The sequence below is a fragment of the Grammomys surdaster genome, unplaced genomic scaffold (assembly GCF_004785775.1).
Source record: "Grammomys surdaster isolate TR1022 unplaced genomic scaffold, NIH_TR_1.0 224, whole genome shotgun sequence".
In the NCBI taxonomy this organism is placed as follows: Eukaryota; Metazoa; Chordata; class Mammalia; order Rodentia; family Muridae; genus Grammomys; species Grammomys surdaster.
This window is the reverse complement of record NW_021604669.1, coordinates 7283933-7305781: the sequence shown is the minus strand read 5'-3', so window position 1 is coordinate 7305781 and position 21849 is coordinate 7283933. Positions and strand designations below refer to the sequence as shown.

The following is a 21849-nucleotide window of genomic DNA, read 5'->3' as shown; positions in this document are numbered from 1 at the left end:
TCCTCCTCCTCCTCCTCCTCCTCCTCCTCCTCCTCCTCCTCCTCCTCCTCCTCTTCCTTCTCCTTTTTGGTACTGCTAGGCATCAAGTTCTAGCATACAAGCTGGACTAGAGGCCTTACTATGGAGTCCCCATAGTTTCTTTGCTTCACCCACTTTTTGCCTATTCACTCTTCGATGCAGCACGTTTTTAATACCAGACACACACACCCCTCAGTCTGTTGTCATTGCTCTCCCTAGAATGAGCCCCTTAGTGGACGAGGGGCTACATTTTGCCAGCTGGGTTTCCCAACCCACCCTTGTTGCCTATTGTACAATACTGTATTTTATAGACAATACTGAGGAGGCACTTGGTGATTGTTCAATGAATGAAAGAGCAAGAGATTAAGCTCTGAGTATCAATGGAAGTAGGGCTGGCTCCTAATTCAGTAGAAGCCAATACTTGAGTTCGGGCTTTATAAAAGTTAAATTTACTGAATAGTTGAAAACTATCATGATAGAAAGAACTACACACACATATATGCATCCCTAGAGATAATATGTTGACTGCTCTATATCTTAAGGCATCAGGGGGGAAACTGAGGATAACTTTAACATGAAATCCTTGTAAGAACCAAGTGAAGACCAGAGATCTCACTGTAGCAAGGCAACCAACCCCGAACCGATTCCTTCCTTGATCTGGACATGGCTGGTTGGAATCTGAAATATCTCCTGAAGGCTTAAAGGTCAAAGGCTCTGTTGTCAGCTGAGGAGCCTCAGTGAATTGAATGGATCTCAAGGGCCCTGCCTTTATCCATGGATACAGCTACTGATGGGTTACTAATTCCACAGCCTTACTGGGAAATGGTGGAAAGTAGGTCATGGGGCACTGGTAAGAGGAAGGAGGTCACTGGCAGCTGTATCATTCTCTTCCCCTTCCCCTGTCTTCCTCAGCTTCTTGGTAGCCTTGAGCTGAGTGACCTCCTTTGTCCCATGATCCCACAGGTTCTGCCCCACCACAAGCCCACTGCCATGCAATCAAGCTACAATGGATGGAAAGCTCAGAAATTGGACCAAACTAACCCTCTTCACTCATGTGGTTCTCAGACACTTACTCAGAGGGGTGACAAACAAAATCTTTCTTTTGGCATCTTCACTCAGCTTGCCTCCCGCAGCTTCAGGTGCTCAATTTTGAAGTCATAGCACTGAACTCGCAACCACAGAGAAGACCCACTGCTGGCTGGTGTCAAGAACAGCCAGTTCATTACTATGACTTTCCATGCCTTGCATGTTTTTAAACACAAGCCCCTAAAAACCTTTGCTGAAAGGCCACCTTGCACCTCTGTTCCCATCAAGCCCTGATGCCATGCCTCTATTTGTCCAGGTTGATGCTTCCATAGGGGCTTCCAACATGGATGACAACTAAATCCTCACTATTGAGACATCATGCTGGGTGTTCAGACACTACAAACACAAGCATTAGACAAAAAAATTAGGCATAACAGTCATTCTATGTGGGTCCAGGAACAACTTCCCAAGATAACAAACAGGAAGTCCAAGTTCCAAATGGTGGCTCCCTTAAGGCTTAATAGTGGTCCCTCCGTGACCAAGTTGGTTCACAGGGTCGGTGGAGTGAGTACAGACTCCAGGTTGTGTCAATTTGTTCCAGGTAACTCACCTGTTCATGCTGTCCATCCATCCCCCAGGCAGCATGAGTACCAACTTACACCCTCGGTGAGAAGCTGCTGGGTTCCAACCAGGACGCTCAGAGACACGAAATACATTTACCAATTAGCTGGAGCATGGATTAAGACAAATTCCAGCTAAACAAATCATGGCTATGCTCCTCTGTGTTCTTATTTCCCCTGCTCTGGATCCACAAGTCATACTTTCTTTGACCCTATTAGCCCATCCACCATTCACAGCTCCACGAGCCATCAGATGGGGCTTCCTACTGCACAGTACTATACAGTAAATCTCACAAGAGACTGTTCTCCAATTCTGTTCCTTCTCAGGTTAGGGCAGCTAACAAGAAATAAAACTCAACATCATTCCTGGAGAGACAGAGCCGGTTTGCTTAATAAATCATAGCTTTTCCCCTTTAAGGAGAGAATGACTGTCTGAATGTTGATTGGCCTGCTACTATCACTGCATTTATAAATTACAGGACTCTTTCATTACTCAGGAGCCCGTGGGCATGCCATGTTCTGACACAGCATGGATGCTTCTAGGTGCGCCACAGGGAAGAGCAGTCCAGTTAATTGTGTGATTTTACAAAAGTAGCTTTTCTCAAACTTACTCATGGATATGATGCACAATGTGTCTGCCTCAGTACAGCTGGGCTGTGTTGGGAAGTAGACGAATTAAGAGTGTGGAGGTTGCGAAGATGGCATGGAGAGCAGAGTGCTTTCTGCACAAAGCTCAAGACCTGAATTTGGTTCCTCAGAACCCATATAAAATCTAGGCACCATAATGTGTGCCTGTAACCCAAGTGCTAAAAAGAGACAGGCGGGTCTGCAGGGCTTGTTGGTCAGTCAGACTAACTGAAACAGTGAGTTGCAGATTCAGTGTTTGACTGTCTCCAAAATTAGGGAGTAGATGAATTAAGGAAGACCCAAGATCAACCTCAGACCCCCACACATATGTACACACATGAATGCATGAACAAAATAAAACATTTAAAGAATAAAAATTATAAAAAGAACATGAAATCACTTTGGTAAAACTAAATAAAACAGAAGTAAGAATAGCAGGTTGTACCTTTAGGTGCTGACTGGCACTTTGTTAAACTACTCTTGTGTGTGCGTACATGCATATACTGTCAGTTTTTATCAGTCTGAGCACAAATATTGTGGTGTTTTGAATAGGCATGGTCCTCACAGACTCATGTTTGAATGCTTGGTCCATAGGGAGGGGCACTATCAGGAGGTGTGGCCTTATGGGAGTAGGTGTAATCTTGTTGGAGGAAGTGTGTCACTGTGTGGCTGGGCTTTGAGATCTCATATGCTCCAGCTATGCTCAGTGTGGCACAGTCTCCTTCTGCTGCCTGCAGATCAAGATGTAGAACTCTCAGCTCTTCTGTCACCATGCCTGCCTTCACATTGCCATTTTTCCCACTGTGATGATGATGGACCGGACCTCTTAAACTGTAAGCCAGCCTCAATTCAATGTTTTCTTTTATAAGAGTTGCCTTGGTCCTGGTGTCTCTTCACAGAAATAAAACCCTAAGACAAATATATATGGAAGCTTGGGATTAAGCAACTCAGGGAAATGACGAGCACATCCTGGGGGCTGAAATACAAACTAACACAAAGCTAAACTCACTGGTCAGGACTGGAACCAGCACATCTTACCTCATGTGAACATATAAGGCTTCATTGAGCTGTCATACACTATACTTTGCCCCGGTGAACCCAACAGTAGACTCTTGGGTGCTACCTTGCAGGAGTGGACTGTGTAGAGAGGGGACACAGACTCAGATACAAGGAGCTATATTACTGTCTACCCCGTGGGACTTTGAATGTGCAAGTGGGTAATTTATGAACTAAACTGTTCCAAACATGACATTCCCATATAATGGGATCAACGTGAAGAGTGTCTGGCTGCAGTTAACTGCAAAAGGGATGACTGAATGAGAAATAAGAGCAGAGAGAAGCTAACGAGGGCTAGTGTAGAGACCTAGAAAAGTCCATGTAGTTGCCACAGGCTGACGCCGAGGGTATAGTCCCAGAGAGCAGGAGGATGGCTTGCTTCTATGTGTGAAAGCAACACTCTCACATGAATCTGGACATGAACTCAGGAAGTTATAGAGTTGTCAGCTTGGGAGTGCTGTTTGCTAACTTGAAGCCTTCCTGTGTGAAAGAAGATCCACACATTGGACACCTCATGGTGATGTGTATTTTTCAATCTGAAAGTCAAATGCTGAGGTTTGGCTACTTTGAGGGAGAAATATTATCACTAACAACAGTAGCTATGGTTGAGTCTGGCCAGGGATCCTGGTGCCACACTAAGAACTTCATGTGCATAATTTCTCTTTACCTTCTTTATATAACTTCTTGTCCAGCCTTATTTCACAGACATGGACACTGGGGATCTGAAGTCCTAATTTACTCAAGGCCACATGGAAATGGACGGAGCTGAAATTCATAGCCAGGACTCCCTTTGATAGGATACTCCAACATTCACCTTCAGATCTGAGCCTTACCCCAATTTCAATTGCAGAGACAGATCTACAGAAACATGACTGTGAAGTGAACTTGCCTTGTCCTCCAGCCTATGACCTCCACCTTGAGTAGGTGTATCCCCACTTAATCACTCTGCTGATGCTGGCTTTTGGCACTAGGGAAGTAGGTAGAGTCTATTTGGCCAGACAATCCAGCTAAGAGAACACAGAAATAGCCCACTTATTCCATTCTTTCAACAAGAGAGTAGGATCCCAGACTTAGTGCCTGAATCTCTAGATGCTGTTTTGATTATCCTCAGTCTGTCCCTACTTCTTAAGCCTAACCTTTCTGTCTGCAAGATGGAACTGGTGGTTGACAGTGGCCATAAGGAAGAAAGGATGTATACTTTTCTCTATTGTCCCTGAACTGTCCCTTGGTACCTCGGCCTCCTCCTCCTTTGGGAATATGAATGGGGATAAAGAAAGTCCCTGACTTCAGGTAGGACATTCTGCGCATTTTCGACGGAGATAGAATTAGTTGTCCGCAGAGGTGGACACAGCCTGAACGGTTCTTCTCTGGGCATCAGATGTAGATCAGTGCAAGTTCTCCTGAGGACTCGGAGGCCGTGTGTGTGCGTGTGTGTGTGTGTGTGTGTGTGTGTGTGTGTGTGGTGTGTGTGTGTGTGTGTGTGTGGTGTGTGTGTGTGTATGTGTGTGGTGTGTGTGTGTGTGTGTGGTGTGTGTGTGTGTGTGTGTGTGTGGTGTGTGTGTGTGTGCGCGCGCGCGTGTGTAATGGGCAGTATTTTCTAGCTAACCTCTTCTTTAATGGAGGAGGTTTGTGAACCTGATCATGTAATTGGGGGAAGATGGAATGAAGGAAAGGAGAAATGGGGAGGGAGAAAAGAAAAACCTCACCTATGACTATGAAATCCTTGGACCCCACCTCTGGTGCAGGTCACCAGGAGTGCCACTAACAACCACTCTGTTTTTGGTTCTCAGTAGTAGCTCAGTATACACACTGTGGGAAAGGAGGACTGTTAGTCTCTGATATTTGTCTGATTGAAGGAATGAGGTGCAGAGAGGCATAGAGGTGTAAGGACATGAACAGGGGACTCAATACAGCAAGAGATGGAGGTACTGAGGTACTGCCACCCCATCTCTTTCAGAACAAGTGTATTAGAAGGAGACATGACACATTGGTAGAGAAGACATGTAAGCGCCCCCATTGCCTGTCCTGCCCTTGAAACTTGGGTTTTGACTAGTTTCCATACCTTAGTGTCTCACTGTCAAAACATCAATAACACTGGTGTTCCCAACCCTACCCAGAAAAAGAAATGAACCAGACTCGCCAACAGTGCAATCCCTGGTAGGTGAGTAGATGGATAAGGAGCAGAGAGAAGCTGGCAGAAATACACAAAGGCCAACACAGTCTTGCTTAGGGTGTGCGGGCATCTTCTCAAAGTGCTCAGTGGTGTGGCAGCCTGGCACTCACAGTGAGGCTTTCTCCTCGGCCCACACTGATGCCTGAAGAAATCAAGACAGGGACACCGAGACTACTGCTAAAGGGGCAGAACAAGCACAACTAAGGGCCTGGCCTGAGCTGAATAAAGTGCAGGCCCAGAGACCATTTTACATTTTTCATGTGCCTCTGGCGTCCAGCACTTTCTGATGTCCCAAACCCAGACAAAGCTCCTGGATGAAATTCAGATGGCTCAAGAGAGCTCCAGCCTGCTCTGGAGAGATCCCCTCCACAAGTCAAAAGATGCATGAGGAATGATTTTTCTACCCTGTGGTCCCTCTGTGGTCAGAGGGGTTCCTACATGGAGTGTGCAAGCCTGGTCAGGATATCTACAGGGAGTCTAGCCAGGGAAATGGCATCAAAGTGACCAAGCAAGAGGGTCTCCACAGGCCTTACAATGCTGAATGAGTGTGTCCTTCAGAGCATTGTGTCAGCAACTCTTTCTAAACACTTTCAGAGCAGTGACTCCCTTGACATTCACTTAGCACCTCCTGGAAGACAGGCACTATGAAGACCTTTGTTTTATAGAGGAAGAAAACGGAAGCACAGAACAGCTAAACAACTCGGTCCAGGTCACACAGCTAGCGCTTTAGCAGATGAGCTGATGAATCAGTTCGTGACTCAGCAGATGAATAATTGAAGAACTGGGGAGAAGAAGGTTGAACAAGGGCACCCACTAAGATTTCATAACTCCGTTCCACGCTATCTTAGCGCGCAACCTCTGTAACGTACTATCACTGGATCGCCTCATGGCATCCTCACCCACGCCGAGCAACAGTTACGATTCCATAGCCCAAGGCTAAAAAGGAAACCTCCCTCACTGCACTCTGGGGATGCTTTCCAGTCATGCCAGTTGTTCATATTCCAAACTCACTCTTGGAGCCTTCAGGGCTTCCTCCGCTTTGTGAGTTTGGCAGGGCATAGGGACTGGTTTCATTTGTAAAATCTTGTATGTACTCTGGGCTCACAACTGCCTCCTTCGGCATGTTCCAGGTTGCAGGTAGAGACAGGCAAACAGCAAAAGGCTTCATGTTGGAGCCAGTGCTGTCACTACAGAAGGTAGGTTTTCTTTCTTTTTCATCTACTCTCCCTCCTCCCCCTCTGTGTGTGTATGTGTGTGTGTGTTTGTGAGCGCATGCCCACATGTGTGTGTGTGTGTGTTGGGGTTGTGTCAAATGCAAGTGTTCACATGACACGACACAGCATGTGTGGAAATCAGAGGACAACTTTTCTCTGGGAGTCAATTCTCTCCTTCTACGAAGCTTCTGGAGATAGAGCAGGTCTTTAGGCTTGCTTGGCAAGCACTTATGCCTGCTGCCAGCTCCCAGAATGTATTTTTTCCCTTAATCCGAAGTTCCTATGAGGTGGGTGGGCAAGGACAACTAACAGCTCATCTTATCACTTCATTTTTAATTTCCCCTTTGGCCAAAAGATCACATTTTTACATTGAAGTTTAGCCTTTGAAACTCCCAGCTCTGCACCCCACAGAGCAGCTCTTGGCTCTGGCAGCTAATATGTTTCCCAAGCAACAGCCTTTATCCCTCTGACCCTCCGCCAGGTGGTGGGATTAGCGGATCTTCCACTAAAGGAACAAGGCACCTTCCTGCCTTTTGTGAAGATGTTATTAACAGGCAGGTTTTCAAAGTCATAGGCTTTCATTCCTCAGTTCACTTCAAGCAAGTTGGCCTCCCAAAGTGCCCATCTAGGCAGCCAGGGGAAATTCTCAGGCTGGCTTGTCAACGAGGTGCTTAATCTTGCTGCTAAGTTCTGTCTCATCTTGGGTGACTCATGATGGCTTTGAGCATCACTTGGTCCCCAGGCACCATAGGCACTCTGGATTCAGTGCATGGCAGCACCAGGAAAAAAAAAATTCCATCCGGGACATGGGATGAGGATTTTTGTGAAGATGGCAAAATCACATGGGTTTAGAACCAACCAAGACAACTCATGAAGTCTGATTGGAATGTGACTCTTCGGGTCACACTGAAGTCAAGCACCAGTATCCCAGAGGGTGAAGCTGCTGGTCTTAGACTCAGGAGAAAGGAAGTGAGGAGTCTTAGAACCTCCCACTGACAAGACAGTTAAAGCATTGAGTCCAGAGCTATTAATGAGCATGGCTCAGATGGGGTAAATGTAGGGGCTAGGCTGGGAGCTGACGCCCTGTCAGATGTAGTTCTGCTTTCCCATAGTCCTCAATGCTCCACAATTCAAAGTTGTAGTTGTGGGTTACAGCATGATGTTCTAAGTACACTGCATGTGGTCAGGGTCTTGGGCTCTGGAAGTGCCCGTAAATTCCAACACTGTCACTTCTAGCTATGGGATTCACCTACATCAGTGTCTTAACCTCGATGACTCTCAGCTTCTAGCATCAGTGAAATGGGATTAGAATATAAATACAGAGACCACCCAGGCTGCTGTGAGGATGAAGGTGCAATGTTAGGGGGAGTCAGATTCTCCTACCAGGGAGCCTGCTTGCAGGCTAGGCAGGGTTGAATGATGATCATGGCTCTCTGTGGTCAGGTGGGAGCCCAGACCCCGTTTCTCCCTACTTTGAAGAATCTAAGACAAACCAGATACCTCAGGATGTAAAGGCACTTGACAACAAGTCTGGCTACCTGAGTTAGATCCCCAGGATCTTCCCAGTGGAGGAAGAGAGCAGAGATCCAAAAGTTGTCCACTGACCTTCACAAAAGTGCCTTTATACGCTGATGTCTCACAGTCCCTGGAGCTGCAAAGTAGGAAGAACTTTCATCTCTAGTGTGACAGTTAGAAGGTGACCCAGCTACAGATACTCAATCAGATACTCAATCCCAACAGGCTGCCTGTGCCCAAGATGTCTCAGTTCTCAGATCCTGGAGGCTCTTTCAGGCCCTGTCATAGCCACAATTCACCAAAGCAGCGTAGAGGGCCAAGTCCTTCATTCCATGACCAATGAAGTCAAGAGCTTGATTTGAAGCTACCATCTCTGCTTCTGAGGCTCTAAAGAAAGAGTTGTACTTTTATTTTCTTCCCACTGACCCTTTTATTTTTGAAAAAGTAAATAGCCAATTAGATGAATTGCTGTCTTTCATATGGAGTTGTTCTGGGCCTGTTGAGCATGAAACAATATTTTGGAGTCGCTCCATCTTCTCAGTTAGAAAAGTTATACGTTTGCTTTGGTTGTTTTTTGTTTGCTTTTGTTTGTTTTTAATGGATGATAGATTTTTCTCAAGAGCTCTTTTCTAAGTAAATATGCATGGAGATAGCTACTTGGCTTCATTAGTTTCTTGTACATTCAAGTGGATTTCTGTTGTTTTCTTTTAATGAAGCCAAATCTATCACAATACAATCTATGAGGGTTATTTTTTTTTAACTGTGTCCAGTAAAATTTAGGGAATACATTTTCTCTGTGGATGCTAGTTGTCCATTCCTAAAGACACTTTTTAGTTCCACCAAGTCACTTGGAACTAATGTTATATTCAAATTTTATGATGGTTTATTATTTACTTTTGAGACAATATCTTACTATATAGTCCTGATTGGCCTTAAACTAAAAGATCTACCTGCTTCTGCCTCCCAACTACTGAGATTAAAGGCATGTGGCATTAGGTCAAATTGATTTTGTTTTTTTAACCCTTATTTTATATTTTCTTTAAAACTTTCAAGTTATAGATAGGAGAGTGGCTCAGCAATTAAGAGCACATATTGCTCTTCCAGAGGACCTGCATTAATTCCCAGTAACCACATCAGAAGGCTCACAACCACCTGTAACTCCAGCTCCAGAGGCCCTGAGCTGGATCTGAGGCTGACATAAATTTATATTTATATAAATTCATATATATATATATCATAAATTAAAAAATACTTTATTAAAAAATACTTTTATATTTACATGGTTAAATAACTTCAGTATTTTGGAGGAGAAAACAAAACAAAATGAAACTCACATAAAAACAATCAGAAAAAAAGTTCCAAAAACCCTCAAACTAACCAGAAGGCACTTATAACATACAATTATTTCCAGTCTTATTTATGTGATCTTTGAATGGGCTTTTGAAAGGCCATGGTGGGGCACCACCTGTCCCCACACCAATCTGTCCAGAAACCTTCTCAGGACTAAAAAGCCAACGTTTAGAAAGCTAGAGAGAGGGCTTAGTGGGTAAAATGCTTGCTTTGCAGAGAGAAGGATCTGAGTTTGTGTCCCCAGTACTGATATAAAAAGCCAAGCATGACTGTACAAGCCTGTAACCTCAGAACTGGGGTTCAGAGATAGCTAGACCCCAAGAGTTTGCTGGCTAGACAACTTTGACATAACAGTCTCTAGCTCAGTGAGGGACCCTGTGTCAAGGCAATAAGGTAGAGAATGATACCATATCTTGCTCTCACTTCTGAATGTACACTGCATACAAATATCACTGTGTATGATATTTGTATATCAGGAACATCTATCTACTCATATGCATGTACCAGACTCATACACAAACACATGTACACAAAACCCCTAGCATTTGCTGGACATTTTTTTTCTAAAGCTCTATTTATTTATTTATTTATTTATTATACACACAGTGTTGTGTCTGCACATATGCCTGCACACTAGAAGAGAGTGCCAAATCTCATTACAGACGGTTGTAAGCCACCATGTGGTTGCTGGGATCTCAACTCAGGACCTCTAGAAGCACCAGTCAGTGCTTTCAACCTCTGAGTGATCTCTCAAGCCCCCTGGGCAATTCATATAACCCACAACTTATGGTGAATTTATTAAAAAATAAAGTTGTCTTCACAGCAATTATACAAAGTTTATCTGTGTGACAAAAGAGAAAACTGAGTCAGAGAGCAAGAGAGTGATCTGGTCGCTGAATTGAGCATCTAGTTTAGGTGCCTTGAAATCCAAGCAGTCTTCAGTTTTTCCATTGAGATGTGAGTGGAAACAGGCTGAAGGTCTGCAGGGTTTGGATGTGGCATCAGTGGGTCCTCTAAGGATCCAAGTGTTGGAAGCTTCATCTCCAGTAAATAATGTTAAGGAAAGGTGGGACCTTTAAGGAGTGGGACCTAGTGAGAGGATACCAGACTGGCTAATCCTCACCCTGGCCTGCCTTTTAACTGCTGAGTCACCAGGAGCATCTCTCCTTAGGGTGCACCACCCTTCATGCCACTCACTAGAACCTGAGCCAGGGGACCTCACTGGGGCCTATGCCATGCTGCTTGAATTCTCAATTACCAATACGGTAAACGAAATAAACCCCTTTTTCTCTGCAATTACTCAGCCTCAGACATTTTGATGTATCAACAGAAAACTAATAAAGGACCTCGCTACTATCTTATCTTTGACACACGTAGGGGCAATCAGGTACAATTGGTTAAACCAGTATTTCTAAGATCTCTGTAGACCCCCACCTATGGGATCCACCCTCTGCCTTCTCATTGACAGAAGGGTAATCTTTGGACTGACATTCGGCTGCCTCAGGCTGTGGCAGAATCAGAGTAGATAACAAGTGTGAGTTGGACCTTACCAACCTACCCAGCTTGCCCTCTCTACATTACTTCTCCCAATTTACTCCTCAGGAGGCAGGCTACCCTGAAGAATCCCCTCCTGCTTCCCTGACCTAAGGCCCAGCTGTATCCCTGGATGCTGGGTGGCTGTATTTCCAGAGGCTTGAGTTTGTGCACAGCAGGCTGGATTAGGGCAAAGTGCTTGAGTTGGTCCCTCTTCTCCCAGTCTCTGTGGTCTCTCCCCAGGGCCTCTGCACATTTGTATGCCATGCTATCCTCGATCCCAGCCTTTTCCTGTGGCTCCTTTCTAGAGATGAGGAAGGTAGTGCGTCACTTCCTGCTGATTTCCCCAAGTGTTACCACAACCTGTGTAGGAGGGGTAAGTCCTTTATTCAACTTGAATTTCCTGTCTAAATTCAAAATGTCAAGATGTTTCAAACACACACTTTGGGGCATACACTAAACACTTAGTAAAAAGTAGATGCTACTGAAATCCTTCTCAGAGAGGCGAATAAGGCACGCTTACATAAACCTCTGTCTCCTAGACTCCTCCCAAGAGACAGAAGCAGGGTGAGCATTTTACACTGCTGCCTCCGACTTAGGATATGAAGGGTTGAAGAGGAAAATGTAAGAGCCTCATCAGGATCACAGTGACTAGTCAGTCTGTTCTGGCCACCTTAAACTTGATTGAAGTTCTCCTTCTTCTCCCAGCCAAGTTGTAGAGTGTTTTGGTACAGGCTACTGTTCCTAACAACAGTGCTTTGAGGGTCACTTCTCAGTCCCTGTTCTGATTTGGTAATTTTTCACTCTCATTCCTCCAGAGGGAAGAAGGGGATTTTAATGGTTTTATGCAACTCAAAGGAAAAAGAAATGCAGGCTCCCTCAGGGCAGCACGGCGTGCTTTCAGAGAGGTTAATATGCCATTTTACCTTAAAGTCAGTTGCCTGTTGACAGAGTTTTCCTCTGAGCTTTCCAGAACTTTTGGACTCTATTCTACCATTTAGAAGAGACTCATGCACCGAAACAATCAATTTCTCTGGTAAATAGACGTCATTCAACTGGAACTTGGAGGCTCAGAAGCTTCCATGAGTGAACCTGCCCTTTCATCTTCTCCATAACTCCACAAGCCAGTGGAGAGGCCCATGCATCCTACCAAGACTTAGCACAAAAGTACAAGGCCTGAGCTGGTCACACTGAAAGCCAGCACCCTTTCGTCACCTCTGCCTGCTGTTTCTTTAAGTCCACTCTCCCAAATCTGCTGTTCAAATCTGAATGGGAGGTGTATGTATGTACAGGGGCAAGTCGAATATTCAAAATAAAGTATTAAGCTGTATCTTCCAAGAGAATCTAATGCTGCCTCTTGGCTTCACACAATCATGCTGAAGTCTGGAGTCACACTGTCAGAGGTAGTGAGGGCCCTGCATGCTCTGACCATCCTGGTGCGCAAACTGGCCAGAGAAAAGGACACACCGCAGGAACAGGAGGCCAAAGCATCTAGTTCCTGTCTCCTCTAGCTGCTTCGCCTCTTTGTGCAGAAGCTGACAGCAGCCTGGCATCTCAGCCACTCTATTTCTCTTGCATACACAGGGTGTACAACACTTTTGATATCTGCATGACATCACCCAAGCAAACACATCTGTTCTACTGAAGACTGACAGTCAACAGAAACTCTACATCCCGAGGCTTAGAATCCCCAGGTTTCCTTCTGTGGACCCTTCAAATGTGGGGATTCTTTCCATCTTTCAGCACAAGTGACTTTGGTTCTGATAAATACCACACACAGCATGGCTCTTCAACATCCCATGCACCTCCTCCAGAATACTGAGATCTCTGGGACAGTCAGAGTTCGAGGACCATGTGTTTTTCCACTCCAGTACCTCCAGAATCCTGTGAGGTATCTGGAACCAAGTAAAGTCCCCATAAACACTAGCTCAGACGGAATCAATGAAATCCAACCCTCCCCACCAAAGTAACCAAAGGAGAAGTGAATTCCAGACTTTCCAATGTTGTGTGATGTTGGGTATCCGATAAGAACATCAAGACCTGAGTGAATAAAAATGAGTGGTTTTGGAGATGAACAACATAAAATGTTAACATATCACTCTAGTGTTGTTCCCTGGGACTCATAGTTTTGCATTAAAGCTAAAGAATTGAACAGAATAACCTCTAAGATCACTTTTAGCGTGTAGACAAGGAGGACACACTGATCTCTTTACATCTGCACACAGAAGCCCCTTAGACACTGCTATAAATGCATGGTCAGGAGTCAGATCTCATCTCTCAAACCCAGTAGTGAGAACTGCTGGCAAACACCTGACCTAGTGAAAGACAGGAAGTCACTCTGTCAGTGAGAGGGGAGGAGCCTGGAGTAACACTCCAGTCTCCCCAAGCTGACTAGTTCTGAGGAAGAATCAGAGCAAACCTAAAGGAGGTGGGGACTGTCTTCACGAAGAGGTTTTGCTGTATGCCAGGTGCCTATCTGCAGAGAGCCACAGCTTCTTAATTTGCAGAGAGTGAAAGCGAGACCCAGGACCCAGAATAGCTTGGGTGCCACATTGCACGGCAATTGAGCCTTGGCACTGAGACTCAAAGACAGGTTCTGATGGGGAGCACGTCTGTGTTCTTCTGACCAAATTAGAACAGACATGCTCTCAGATTCTCAAGCCAGTGATCAGGAATACAGTTTCCATGTGGATCATGCAACTGATCAAAAGGGCCTGAAAGTCTGATTCTAGAATTTGTACAAACTAGGCCACCTCTCCGTGCACAAAGCAGTCACTGGGAAGTACTCTAGAAGTCCCCTTGCCAGCTATTTCACTTCCCCATTTTCAGTAACTTACAATCAGCTGAAGTTCAAAAAACACATCATATAGAAAGTTCTAGAACTTTTAAACTGATAAGTTTTGAAGCAACTTTCATCGCTGGTTATTGTTATAACTGTTCCATTTCATTGCTAGTTATCATTAACTTTTTGCTTTGCTCAATATAAAATTTGGACTTTGTCATAGCACTTCATAATAGCCAGGGTCTTGGTTATTTACTGGGATCTCAGGAAATATCTGTGGATAAGAGAGCATTGTAAAAGGAAGGGCAAGGTTGACTGGTGGACTTAACTTTTTTTCTTTTCTGTTTGCTTTTTGGAGGCTGGGAAGGGCTTGCGATGAAAGCTACGGCTCGGCCTCCACAAAGTAAAGCTCTGTCCAAACACAACCCCCTCGAGTCAGCAATTCCAGCCAGGTAAATTGATAGGAGTAGGTATCAAAGGCACACATCTGGAGGTTCCTTCCTAGGGAGGTGTGCCTGACACTTGTTTCTAGGTTAGAGTTCTAACAAGACAGGCTGCTTGGTGGGAGGAGAGAGATAGATTTACTTGTTACAACGTCATACTAAGGATCCAGGACTCCATTACCTCTTTTCCTTTCAGACCCATCCACAGATAACTTCCTCACGGGGAAGGGGGAATCAAGTACCTCTAACGTTGGTGACAGCCAACTGTTGAGAGGCCCTAACCTCCGGAAGGAGTGTAGGAAGAGTGGTGGTAGCCTGCACCTGAAGACTGAACTCTGCACTGTCTACAAATAGCTCAGAAAAGGTCAGCTTCTGCTCACTGCTACAGAGCCCAAAAGAGTGGAGCTTACACTCCTAAAGAAACCTCTGTGGTCTTGTCCATCAACACTTCCTGTTTTCTAGCCCCAGATCTCGTCAAAGACAGTGTGGGAAAGCTCCTGCTAAGCCCAGGCCAGTGGTTTTGTTGGCCAGCATGACCTGAACAAAAAAAGGCAGGGAGACGAAATGTCAGAAAGGACAGGGAAGAAGTCCTCTATCCATTCTTTTATTCCTTTATTCTGCTCCTGTTCACATACATGTATACACACAAGTATACTGTGAGCTCTTCTGCACAGTACACGTCTACACACAGTTATACGCAATATCTATTCTTCAGGACTCCGTTTTGGAGCTCCGCTTTGCAGATATGAAAACTGTGGTTTTCAGAGGCTAAGTCACACATTCAAAGTGAAATTCTTCATCTTACACCCAATTTTAGGCACACACAGGAGACACAGATGGGGAACTTTAGGGTTTTTTTTTTTTCAGCCAATCACGAAAGTTCAGAAAATGACTAGGCTTTGGTGTTTGAGACAGGAAAGGGAAGTGCAGAGGCGCAGAGGCCCAGCCCAGAGGCTTTGGTCACTCTTTCCCAAAGCTTAGCCTAACCGTTGTTTCCAAAGCAACCGACAGGGGGCAATGCATCCCTCTTTTTCAAACCTGGGGGCGCTCTGGGCTATCATTCAAGAAAGAAAACCTGGGGACACCGCCCGCAGTTTCCAGAACCGCGCACACTGGTTGAGCAGGGTGGGTGCTCAGCGCTCTCCAGGAAGCCACTGGGTGAATTTTAATTCAGTAGTAATAGTGGAAAGGGACGGGGGGAATCCGGACCCCGGCTAGCAGAGCCTTCTATCCTAGAGGCCCTTTCAGTGAGCACAGTATTAACATCAACTACGTGCCAGAAGCAGTGGCAGAGACCGTCCCCTGATCCTAGCGGGTTTTCTGCTGTGGAGCGCCCCTCACCAGCAGCAGGGAGGCGTGGGCGCTCCATCTCACCACAAGTCCGTGGAGGCATGCGGACCCGAGACCGTGGTAAGCTGGGAGAGGACAGGGTTACCCATAAACAAGTGAAGGTCTGGCGAATGCCTGATGTGGCAACCGTGTGAGCTTGTTCCTGTTCTCTGGGTCACTAGTGTCTCCTGGGGAGTCATTCAGCTTCTGTGTCTCCTAGGGAGCCATCCCAGCTCCCATCCACTCGCACGCTTTTGGGCGCGCACGCGTCCTCTCATGGAGCGCCACTAATTCTTGCTGGCTGTAGAAGCCGGCTAGGACCCTTGTGCAAGAGGCTGGAGAAACTCCAGGTTCCAGCAGATATATGGAGGTCCTGGCACCCTTTTTGAGACCCCACGTTGAGGCAAGGCGAAGCGCCCCAGGTCTTAACCTGTACTACGAGGCAGGCAACGGGAGACTTAATCCCCATCTCGAGTTCAGCCGCGCTGCCTCCCGCAAGGTCACGCTCAAACACCCACGCGTAGAAAAACAAAGAGGGCTGAAAGTTGCTTGCGCAAAGGTCCGATTCCGAGCTAACAGTTCTCCAATCAGGTCGCCTTGTCCAGTGTCACCATTTCCCACCCCGTGTACACATCAAAGCGGCAGACCGTGCCCTGCGCAGGTCACACCATAGAGATGCAGACAAGTTGCTAACTTTTGTCACAGTATTCCTTGGCAGCTGTGGCTCCTAACGGGTTTGGGGCAGATTCCAAGTTTAGAGATGCCACCGCCGAGCTCACTTTGCCCACCCTAATCTACCCACTTTCCAGCACAACGCTTCTTCTTGTGCTATCCTAAGCTCCAACTTCTCCCCGAAATCCGAAGCAGGGCGGTACTAGAGGTGTCCCCGAGGCAAACAGCCTCCTCCCGGGTCTGCGCCTTTCCTCAGCTGATTAGGAGACTCCATCCGGATACTGTCCCACCACCTTTGGTCTAGAAAGCCAACGTTCTCCAAGCGTCCCCACAGTGCCCCAGCCCGAGACTGCCGCTTCTCTAGAGAGTGGGAGCAATCTGAGCCCGATGGAGTCTCCTACCCGTGGCCCGGCGGGGATCCACTGCGGTGCTGGGTGCAATGTCACCGCGGCCGCTCCGGGAGCCGCTGCCACAACCGCCGACTCCACTGAGGCTCTTCCAGTAAGCGCCAAAGAGTCTGGAGCCCCAGAGCTGGAGTCTCCTCCCTGAACCTCTCCCTGAGACCACCGTGGAGGCTGTGGCGGAGACGGATCTTTCTCCTTGTGTCTCCCTCTTGGTGCCTAGGGTCTTTGGTCTCACTTCTACAGTTACACCTTCCTAGACCCTTCCCCACCCATTCTGTTCCTGAGTCGGGACGATCACTTCAGCACTCAAAAAACACAAGCAAAATTTCTCCAGCCCCAACTCGCGAGGGGGCGCCGTCCCTGGGGCACTGGGACAGGGATCAGCTGGGTGCCCACTCACCAAAGCCGGAGACACGCCAGAGTTGCCCGGTTTGGGGGCACTGAAAAGGTTTAGAGGGGTATCTAAGGAGATGCGTCCAGGATACTTACCCCGGCCAGCTCACACCTCACGGTCCTTCTCTGCCTCCTCCTCTCTCCTCCCTCCGGTCTAGGGCTCTTTGTCTTTGCAAAGTGTCGAAAGTGTCTGGCATAGTGGGCTCCGCCGACAGAGGTTAGCGCTGGAGAAGCGGGAGGCGGGGTGAGGATGGGAGCGGCCTCTGGAACACCTTCCCGGGAGTGTAACGGGAGTGAGAGGCGGGGCGTCCGGGGAGGAGCCGCTTTCGCCCGCCGGCTGGGACCAAGCCGCGACTCGGCGCGCCCAGCCGAGTGCCGGGCTCCACGGTGCTGGGATCCTCCCCTTCCTCCGCCCAGTGCCCGCCCCTTGGCGCTCGGGCGCCCCCCTCCGCCCCTCCCTCCGGCCTCAGCTAGGCTTTCCCTTTGCTTGGGGCTTCCTGCAAGCCCGATATAGCTTAGCCGAGCCACGTGGACCGCAGCAGGCTGGGTGGAGGCCGGACCGGCCTGAGAGACGCCGGAGGCGGCGGCGCGGGGACAAGATCATTGCCCCAAGAGAGGGATCTGCGGGAACAGCTGGCGAGGCTAGGAAAGAACTCCTGAGAGGCTCGAAGCCCATGGGGTCAACCCCGGGGACGAGGCGTTGGGCGTGCACCGAGAGGATGTGGCTGGCGGTGCCCAGAAGAGCCCCATTCAGGGGCACGGTGGAGAGAGGGGGCGATCAGGCAAAGCCACCGCTTTCTCTAAGGGCTCGGGACTCGAGGTGGGATTTAGGTAGGCTGGGGGAGGGGCACGGCGGGGTTAGGAATCGCGGTGACCCGAGCCTTGGATGGTGCAGCCAGGACTGGAAGCAGCAGAGCAGGTCACTATAAGCATCCACATCCCCACCCTTCCAGTCTGCTCAGCCGAGGATTTTTCCAGCTCCGCGGTCCTGAGCTGGGCTAAGGCTGATAGTGGGAACCAGAGTTAGAAAAGTCCCCAAAGCAGCCTGCTGATGGGGATTTGGTTTAGGTTAGGGTAGATGTTTTTCTGGCCCTCCCTGTTTTAATAGGGAAATGAAACTAGTGGGTACAGAATGTAACATGGGTGGGTTGTACATCATAAATGGTCTATTTCAAAAGCATTTCTAAGATCTGGTTTGTCAATGGGTATCCTCTCACGGGGACTATCTCTTCTACAACTTTTCCGTGGAATGTTAAGAGGAAAGACAGCGTGTGCAGGAGTCTTTTCAGCTCTGGCTGCTTCTGGGGACAAGCCTTTGCAATGGAGGAGGCTAGAGCTGCCTGGCTGTTCACTCAGGAGAATGAGGCTGTAATGTTGGGGCGAATTTGCGGTGCTTCTCCCATTACTGTGTGAACTTGGGCTCGTTGGAGAATGTACTCTGTTTCCTAGGTGTGTGCTCTGAAATACTCCCTTGCAAGGAGCCCTGGTCCTAGCGTTTGTTTGCTTAGGTTGTTGTACTGAGCAAGTGGCTATGGCTCTTGAAACCGCCCTAGGCATCTACGAGCTTAGACCAAGCCAGTTTGCGGAAGGAGGAAGGGGTGGGTTTCAACTGTGCTCCTGGACTTCCTATATAGGGTTGAGACATTGTGTAAGTCCCGGGAAAGTAGAAAAGAAATTATTAAAAGGGAGGAAGGGGAGGACAGACAAAGAAACAACAAACTACCAGAAAAGGAAAGAAAAGAATAGAAACCTACAAGTTCCACTTGTGGGAAGGGGGTAAGGGAGTAATGTTGCAAAGACCCCCACAAGTTAAGACTCACTGGGCTTAATCTGCCACTGGGCTGTCCCTCACCAGGATTTTGAGAGGAGGGGTCTCCAAGGTGTTCTATGACATCTACTGAATAATTTTCTTTGCTTGTCCTAGGTTGGTTTGGGTTTCCATGCTAGAAGTGGGGTGAGGTCCTTGTCACTGGAAGTATCTCTATGAGTTTTGTTGTTTCTGAGAAGCTGGTCAGACTGCAGCACCTGGCATTCTTTTGTGTGTATGGGAGAGGAAGGCAGCTACTGTCCTCCATAACAACATTTTCTAGCCGTGTCTAGTGTGAGCCACTTAGATCCTTGGTCCCCAGGGATACAGTTTGGAGCAGGCACACACATCCCGGTGACTTTCAATAGAATACAATTTAAATGGTCACCTAACTGGACCTCAAGATTAAGAAAAGAGCCCTGTGGTTTGCAAGCCTGTATCTGCTGGCCATGTGCCTCTTGATTTGATGAGGCTTACCTGTGGCTGAGGAACACTGTGCCTTGCTTCCTGCTGACTGGTGTCCTCTCCCTGTGGTCCAGAAGGTGGTAAGGGAGTGCTGGATAGATTAATTGTAGTGTTCTTGCAAGGAACCAGAGTGCAGAGGGAATCACTTAGGGAGATGGAAAAATGGAAGGCTGCTATTATATTCTAATGGATTCTGTGGAGGGAGGGTAGATTAGGCAAATGAATAGCCCCAGGTCATCCAGCTGGTTACACTATGTTGCTAAGAGCCCACACCAGCTCTGTGTCCACCCCAGAGTCTTAGTGGGTCCCTGGATGAGTCCAAAAATGACTCTGGTGAGTTCTGGTGAATGTATATAAACCCATCACCTTATCGACACAAAATGAACCTACTTCCAGTAAGAAAATGTAAGTGAGACTTTTAAAAATTCACCCACTTCCTGCCTGTCAACACATTCTAGGTAACAGGACAGGCCTCCATATCCTCCCCTTCCTTCTCTTCTTCCATTCATTTATTTATTTATTTATTTATTTATTTATTTATTTATGTTGTGGCATTCCGTGCAAGCAGCACACTTGACACCCTGGAACATTTCCAGAAGCAAAGGAAACAGGCCCCATGCCAGGGGAGGATGTATGCATTTCTTTTTTGTCACCCTGATCATGTCTCCCAACATGCCCTGCTGGGAAACAACTGGAAGTAGTCATTACTGAGAGTGCCTGCACCGTGGGTCTCCTGGGGAGCCCTGACATGGATTTAGTGCACACTGCCACCTCCCCATGAGTTCAGAGCACAGCAAAGCTATCGTACTGATGGCCGAGGAAATTGATTTTCTCTTTTTCCCTTTCCCCTTTGTTGGCACAAGAGAGTGGAAAAGTAGTAATGGGTTTCAATCCCACTGGGCAATTGTGCAGCAAAGAGGAGAATGATGGGTTTGTTGGAGGCTTGCAATGGAGCCAGCACCTGCTATTCTGGGTTTTGAGTGATGCTTTCTTAGGTCTCAGGGCTATGAGGAATTCCTGAAGTCTCCTTAGGAAAAGTGGTTCATATAGAAATGTTCAAAGTAACATGACTTGGGAAGCTGGAAGAAGAGACTGCTTATTGCTATCATTCTCTCTCTCTCTCTCTCTCTCTCTCTCTCTCTCTCTCTCTCTCTCTCTCTCTGTGTGTGTGTGTGTGTGTGTATGCTTGTGCAAGTGCATGTGTGTGTGAAGTTTCCTCTTCTGGAATACCCTTTAGTATTTTGGGTGAGTTTTTGCCCCAGCCTCTAATACCACTGCACCCATAGAGTTATTTTCGTCCCACTCTCTCACTGTTGATCCCTTCAATCTTTGAGTTTGTTTAGGAGAGGAATTCAATTGACAAGCCCATCCAGGGGTTAATGGAGTCACCAGTACAACCTGCATAGGCTGCCAAGCATTGAGTGTCCATCACTGAATAGACTGGGATGAGGAAGAGCCTTCTAGATTTGACACTTGGCAGAATGTAGAGAGTATAGCCTGTTAACCCCTTCCCCAATCCTGAGATGGCATAAGGGCTTTTGAGCCAGCTAGACCTGTATGATGAACCTCATTTCCAGACCCAGTGTGCATCCAGGCATGTCCTTGGGTGTCAATCACTTGTGACTACCCTAATTTGTTCTGAGGAGAGCTTTCATACTGGGTAGACACCAGAATAGGGAGATAAATGGGCTTGACTTCTTAAGCATAAAGTCTAGGGTGGATATTTGACTCCATGGTAGAGCACTTGACTAGGTTGTGTGAGGTCTGGGTTCAGTTTACAGTATTTTAGAAAAAAAAGAAGAAGGAAGAAAAATGATAAATTTTGGAGTAGAACCAGAAAGCCCTTATCCACTTGTATAAAACTTTTTTTTTTTGGGGGGGGGCACTTTTGTAGAGGTGAGACGACAACCTGCAGAAGTTCCTAGCTAAGGGAGCTTATTTGTGCTGATGTGGCGACAACCTGCAGAAGTTCCTAGCTGAGGGAGCTTATTTGTGCTGATGTGGCTGGCTGAAAAGGGGAATTCAAGAAGCTCAGGGTTTGATCTAAGGCATAAGCAGAACAGGGCCCTTTTAGAGGAATGAGTCAAACGACCCCATCCCTCTTTGACTAAGGGCCATCCTTGATAACTCTTAACTAGTGGCTACTGCTACTCCTACTTCTAGCATCCCAAAGCTCGCTCTCTCTCTCTCTCTCTCTCTCTCTCTCTCTCTCTCTCTCTCTGTGTGTGTGTGTGTGTGTGTGTGTGTGTGTGTAAGCCTACTAGTCTTTGAATTTAGGACCCAGCCTAATCCAGTATAGCATCATCTTAAACGTATTTCGTTGAATTTGCAAAAACCTATTTTCAAATAAAGTGAGATTTTGAGGTTCCTGTGGGTCATGAATTTGGGAGAGACAGCATTCAGCCCATTGTGTCCAAGATAC

General features: G+C 47.1%; 1 protein-coding gene across 1 annotated transcript in view; it reads right to left on the bottom strand.

Moving 5' to 3' along the window:
* Window positions 1-17507, bottom strand: part of St3gal1 (ST3 beta-galactoside alpha-2,3-sialyltransferase 1) — a 72621-nt gene extending 55114 nt beyond the window's left edge. The window contains exon 1 of the mRNA XM_028773243.1: window positions 17252-17507. The gene's annotated coding sequence lies outside the window, so the exon portion shown is untranslated. The remainder of the gene's footprint in view (window positions 1-17251) is intronic.
* Window positions 17508-21849: the final 4342 nt, after the last annotated feature.